Source organism: Macrobrachium nipponense, chromosome 20 (assembly GCF_015104395.2).
Source record: "Macrobrachium nipponense isolate FS-2020 chromosome 20, ASM1510439v2, whole genome shotgun sequence".
Taxonomy (NCBI): domain Eukaryota; kingdom Metazoa; phylum Arthropoda; class Malacostraca; order Decapoda; family Palaemonidae; genus Macrobrachium; species Macrobrachium nipponense.
In genome coordinates this window covers 84922065-84929564 of record NC_061089.1, presented here as the reverse complement: position 1 = coordinate 84929564, position 7500 = coordinate 84922065, and positions in this window count along the sequence as shown.

Genomic DNA, 7500 nt, shown 5'->3' with positions numbered 1-7500 from the left:
CCCCGTTGTTTATCTTTCCTTTGTGGTTTATACCTTTAGTATATATATATATATATATATATATATCATATATATATATATATATATATATATATATATATATATATATATATTATTACCTCAGATTGGTGTTCATACCACCTATTACTGCAAAGAAGCTGGTGTTTCTTGCGCAGACTTCGGCTTTTGCTACTGAATCTTGCCGCTTTTTGTACTGGTCTGTGCAAGAGCCGGACATTCGCTTGCTGTGGTTTATGATCTCATTTTCATATTGCACTTCCAACATATTGGTGAGATGATATTCTATGTATCGTTCTTTGAACATATCTGGTTCTTATGCCGCTGTTAGCATTATTTCCTTTTCCTTCTAGATTTGTTCCCTCTGTAACCATTGCCATGTTTCATCGCTGGCTAGTTCTTTAGTCTGCCTCATGTACTGTCCGTGCATTGGTTTGTTGAACTATTCCTCCATTCTGTTTGTCATTCTCCTGTCTCTGTATATTTCTGGGTCTTTGTCTACTTTTATCAGTCCTTCCCATGTACTCCTGAGCCACTTGTCTTCACTGGTTTTCATATATTGCCGCAGTGCTCTATGCTTAGTAGTCCCCTCCCTCCTTCCTTTCGTGTTATGAATATAGTTTGTATGTATTTGCTCTTGGGTGTAGTGCTTTGTGTATTGCCATATGTTTCCTAGTTTTCTGATGTATGTTGTGGTGTTCAGCCTTCGTCCACCACACTACTCCTGCACTGGAACTGATTCTTGGACTGCCCATATGTATATGGTTTTCATCACATTTCTGACGCTGAGTTTTGACTTGCGTATCGCCTAAGTCAATGCATATATTCTTTTTTTTTTTTATCATGTTCCTGATCTCTTGGTGTTTTATATCCCCTCCTTCCCATTTAGTAGCTTTATCCCTTCAGTCCTTGTCTTCTTGCCTTTTTGTATGTTAACCAAGGCACATTTTTCTATTCCAAACTCCATCCAGATAACCCCAGATACAATCCCTAAAGTCTGGATTAGACTGTCTATTTCCTTGATGATCTTACCATACAGCTTGACGTCACGCATGAACATCAGATGGTTAATTTTGTTGCCTCCTTTCTTGAGTTTGGGCAGCATCCATCTTCTGCCGTACTTTTTTTCATGGGGACAGTAAGTTGTCTTAAAAGATCCCTCTGCTAATCTTATTCCAGTTTGTAAATATTGTATTCCAGTTGCACATTTTATTTTCTAGGAAGCTGATGGTGTTTTCCTGTGACCCATATATTTTCATGTCGAAGATTTTCTCGTAGTCAATCCATGCCATGCTTAGGTGGATTTTCCTTCTCTTACTATTCTTCATTACCGTTTAGTCTATGAGGAAGTGGTCTTTTGTGCCCCTATGCCTCCTTCTGCAGCCTGTTGTGTGTATTTGCTAGGTAGTTGTATGATACCTGTTAGTAACTTCCATATTATTGGTAGGCAGGTGTTAAGTCTGTAGTTACTGGCTATATTTCCCTTATTCTTGTCTTTCTGTACTAAGGATGTTCTCCTTGTGGTTATCCACTTGGTCGCATGGTGGTTTGTGATACAGTGTTAGAGTTGTCCTGTTATTCTTGGGTGAAAAGCCTTGAAATTTTCCATTTGTGCTTGAGTGTGTTTGTCGTGATCTCGGCGAATCTTTGTTTTATTCTCCCCATTTCTTCTGCCTTGACTTCCATGAACCAAGTTGTACATTTGTTGTGTGATACCGGATTGCTCCAAATGTTTTTCTAGTCTCTTACTTAGTTCGGCTAAAGGAATTTTCTGGTTGGTTCCGAATAGTTTGTTCTGTTGGTATCCACTGGCTCTTATTTCTGACGTTTATAATGCATAAGAGAATACATGATAGGTCATATTCCAATAATAATACAAATATTGTCCTCATTGTCTACATCAGTGAAATTCATTAAAACTTTGCTTATAATCCTTGGATGATGTTTTTACAGCTAATCACACAAACCGGATTTGTCACAAAGGACATTTTTAAAATTAAATCGTGATAAACATAATACCTGACAGCACTAAATTCGACAGACAGAAACTGGTGCAGTCCGGTGAAAATATAATGCTCTGACAGTCGCAATTTTTCCTGTTGTCATTTATTTCAACCTCAAATTACCTGAAATATCAAGTTACCACTCACACTGCACATTTTACCTTCTAAAAAAATTACCTTTAGTTACAGTCGCGACGAGTTTTTATCGAAAAAAAAAAAAATCATCATGTGATGTTGACAATCACAACACATTTACATAATGACTACGTTAATGCGCTCCGTCAACACCATTCGTTGAATTTGCGATTCGCAGAAGCAAATCCAACACGGAATTGTTTTAATTTTTTCGAAAAAATCTAACGTTGACATCTCGTTTACATATATATATATATATATATATATATAATTATATCTATATATATATATATATATATATATATATATACTATATATATAGAATTATATATAATATATATATGGTATATGTATATATATATATATCTTTTTATATATATAATCTATATATATATATATATATATAATATATATATAGAAGAATAGTAAGGGGGCTCAAGCCCTACAGATATCACAAGGCGGAGAGGTAAAGCATGTCTCAGCGTACATAATTTACTTGACCGACGTTTCACATCGCTTCATGCATTTACAAGGCTGGGAATTGACAAAAATACAAACATAAAAGACTCATCACTGATAAAACACGGTATAATATTTAAGATTGGACACTAAAACATTTAAAATATAAAAAATTACTATACAACAACACTAGGTTGGAGAGACAACCTACCAGAGTAAAAAATAGAAGGTTACTGAAGGACAGAGCGGAAAAAAAAAACACCCACACTCACACAAAACTATACAAAAGACGAGAGACAGAACTTAAGCAAACAAATAAGTGATTAGAATATAAACAAATGAACTGATGAGGGCATATAAATTCGGTACATTGGTCTTGATTAAAATGGATTCCAGTGTTAAAAGTTCATCATCCTTATTGGCTGATCCAATAATTTTAAAATCATCGATGTCCAAACGGAGGCGACAGGTAATACTGCGGTTACGGATGCTAGATAGCTCAGGATTGGATAGTTTTGCATCCTGTTCGGAAACTGACTCCTTTGTTGGCGCAAAAATGGACTTGTAGCAGCCTCTTCGTGCATTGTTTAGGTTTGATTTTAATGCTGAAGCTATTTTAGAATTTATTAACTCTCAACGTCTTAATATTAAGTTCACCATAGAGAAAGAATCCCATAACTCCCTACCATTTTTAGATTTACTTGTTTCCAGACAATAATAGCTTTCATACAGGAATTTATAGAAAGAGTACATTCACAGGCTTAGGGATATATTTCTATAGCTCATGTAATTTTGATTTTAAGTTAAATTCCCTCTCCACCCTTTCATAGAGCCTCTGTCCTCACTTACAGTTGGGTCTCTTTCCACAACGAAATAGATTTTTAGGTAGACTTTTTTAATAACAACTGTTTCCCGTCAGTGCACTTTTATAGAACTCTCAACAAATTTTTAAACATGAAAATTAACCCCCCACCTCCTATACATATCGCTCCCAAATTAATCATCTATGCTAAGTTCCCTTTTCTCTATGACAATTCCTTCAAATAGAAAGTTATACAATTAATTAGCAATGAATTACCAGCCTTGAACCTAAAAATTAATTCCGAAAAATCCTCTAACCATCCGATCTCTTTTCAGAGCCAAAGATGGATTAAGTCAGCTTTTGATGTCCAACATAGTTTATAAATACACTTGTCTCAGATGTAATCGGGGTACTTATGTTGGATGCACGAAGAGGGTGCTACAAGTCCATTTCTGCGCCCACAAAGGAGTCAGTTTCCGAACAGGATGCAAAACAATCCAATCCTGAGCTATCTAGCATCCGTAACCACACTATTACCTGTCGCTCCCGTTTGAACATCGATGATTTTAAAATTATTGGATCAGCCAATAAGGATAATAAACTTTTAACACTGGAATCCATTTTAATAAAGACCAATGTACCGAATTTATATGCCCTCATCAGTTCAGTTGTTTATATCCTAATCACTTGTTTGTTTGCTTAAGTTCTGTCTCTCGTCTTTTGCATGGTTTTGTGTGAGTGTGGGTGTTTTTTTTTTCTTTTTTTCCCCGCTCTGTCCTTCAGTCACCTATTTTTTACTCTGGTAGGTTGTCTCTCCAACTAGTGTTATTGTATAGTAATTTTTTACATTTTAAATGTTTTAGTGTCCAATTTTAAATATTATACAGTGTTTTATCAGTGACGAGTCTTATATGTTTGTATTTTTATCAATTCACAGCCTTGAAAATGCATCGAAGTGATGTGAAACGTCGGCAATAAATTATGTACGCTGAGACATGCCTTTACCTCTCCGCCTTGTGATATCTGTAGGGCTGAGCCCCCTTACTAGTCTTCTAGTATATAATATATCTATTATATATATATATATATATTATAATATATATAATTATATATATATTATATATATATATAATATATATATATGTGTGTGTGTGTGTGTGTGTGTGTGTGTGTGTGTGTGTGGTGTGTGTGTGTGTGAGGAAAGCTTTGCACGACGGTGAATGGCATTAAATGTAAACGAGATGTCAACGTTAGATTTTTTCGAAAAGATTGAAACAATTCCGAGTTGGATTTTGCTTCTGCGAATCGCAAATTCAACGAGTAGTGTTGACGGAGCGCATTAACGGAGTTATTATGTAAATGCGTTGTGATTGTCAACATCACATGATGATTTTTTTTTTTTATTAAAACTCGTCGCGACTGTACTAAAGGTAATTTATTTTAGAAGGTAAAATGTGCAGTGTGAGTGGTAAACTTGATATTTCAGGTAATTAGAGGTTGAAATAAATGACAACAGGAAAAATTGCGACTGTCAGAGCATATTATTTTCACCGGACTGCGCCAGTTTCTGTCTGTCGAATAAGTGCTGTCAGGTTAATTAATTATGTTTATCACAACTTTAATTTTTAAAAAATTGTCCTTTGTGACAAATCCGGTTCGTGTGATTAGTTGTAATACATCATCCAAGGATTATAAGGCAAAGTTTTGATGAATTTCACTGCTGTAGAAAATGAAGACACTATTTTGTATTATTATTGGGAATATGACCTGTCATGTATTTTCTCATGCATTATAAACGTCAGAAATAAGAGCCAGTGGATACCAACAGAACAACCAGAAAATTCCTTTAGCCGAACTAAGTAAGAGACTAGAAAAACATTTGGAGCAATCCGGTATCACACAACAAATGTACAACTTGGTTCCTGGAAGTCAATACAGAAGAAATGGGGAGAATAAAACAAAGATTCGCCGAGATCACGACAAACACACACAAACACAAATGGAAAATTTCAAGGCTCTGCACCCACGAATAACAGGACAACTCTAACACTGTATCACAAACCACCATGCGCCCAAGTGGATAACCACAGGGAGAACATCCTTAGTACAGAAAGACAAGAACAAGGGAAATATAGCCAGTAACTACAGGCTTATCACCTGCCTACCAATAATATGGAAGTTACTAACAGGTATCATACAACTACCTAGTAAATACACACAAAATTCCCGGCCAACAGAAAGGCTGCAGAAGGAAGCATACGGGCACAAAAGACCACTTCCTCATAGACAAAATGGTAATGAAGAACAGTAAGAGAAGGAAAATCCACCTAAGCATGGCATGGATTGACTACGAGAAAATCTTCGACATGAAAATATATGGGTCACAGGAAAACACCATCAGCTTCCTAGAAAATAAAATGTGCAACTGGAATACAATATTTACAAACTGGAATAAGATTAGCAGAGGGATCTTTTAAGACAACTCACTGTCCCCATGAAAAAAGTACGGCAGAAGATGGATGCTGCCCAAACTCAAGAAAGGAGGCAACAAAATTAACCATCTGATGTTCATGCATGACGTCAAGCTGTATGGTAAGATCATCAAGGAAATAGATAGTCTAATCCAGACTGTAAGGATTGTATCTGGGGTTATCAGGATGGAGTTTGGAATAGAAAAATGTGCCTTGGTTAACATACAAAAAGGCAAAAAGACAAGGACTGAAGGAATGAAGCTACTAAATGGGAAGGAGAGGATATAAAACACAAAGAGATCAGCAACATGATAAAAAAAAAAGAATATATGCATTGACTTAGGCGATACGCAAGTCAAAACTCAGCGTCAGAAATGTGATGAAAACCATATACATATGGGCAGTACCAGTAATCAGTTGCAGTGCAGGAGGAGTGTGGTGGACGAAGGCTGAACTCCAAAACATACATCAGAAAACTAGGAAACAAAGACAATACACAAAGCACTACACCCAAGAGAAAATACATACAAACTATATTCATAACACGAAAGGAAGGAGGGAGGGGACTACTAAGCATAGAATACTGCGTCAATATCGAGAGCAAAGCACTGCGGCAATATCTGAAAACCAGTGAAGACGAGTGGCTCAGGACTACATGGGAAGGACTGATACAAGTAGACGAAGACCCAGAAATATACAGAGACAGGAGAATGACAATCAGAATGGAGGAATGGTTCAACAAACCAATGCAGGGACAGTACATGAGGCAGACTAAAGAACTAGCCAGCGATGAAACATAGCAATGGCTACAGAGGGAAGAACTCTAGAAGGGAATGGAAATAATGCTAACAGCGGCATAAGAACCAGATATGTTCAAAGAACGATACATAGAATAACATCACACCAATATGTTAGAAGAGCAATATGAAAATGAGATCATAAACCACAGCATGCGAATATCCGGCTCTTGCACAGACAAGTAAAAAAAGCGGCAAAATTCAGTAGCAAAAGCTGAAGTCTGTGCAAGAAACCAGCTTCCTTGCAGTAATAGGTGGTATGAAGACCAACCTGAGGGAGTATATATATATATATATATATATATATATATATATATATATATATATATATATATATATATATATAGATATATATATATAAACTCCGTTGTTAATCTTTACTTCGTGGATTATACCTTTATTTATGGATTTATCACGTTCCAAACTTTCGTGATTCAGTTATACATACATACATACATACATACATACATACTACATACATACATACTATATATATATATATATATATATATATATATATATATATATATATATATGACCGATATCCTTCTTATTTCTATCTCCAGGTCTTGATACTTATTATTTTTTCTCTACTTTCTCATCTACTCCGGTGTCCCATGGTATTGTCGACATCAATGAGTGATACTTTCTTGATTTTGTCAATCAGCGTCACGTGTGGTCCTATTGAAACGTATCACTCTTATCTGTTCTGACACCATAGTCACAGAGGATCTTAACCTGATCATTTTCTATTACTCCCTCAGGTTGGTGTTCATACCACCTATTACTGCAAGGAATCTGGTGTTTCTTGCACA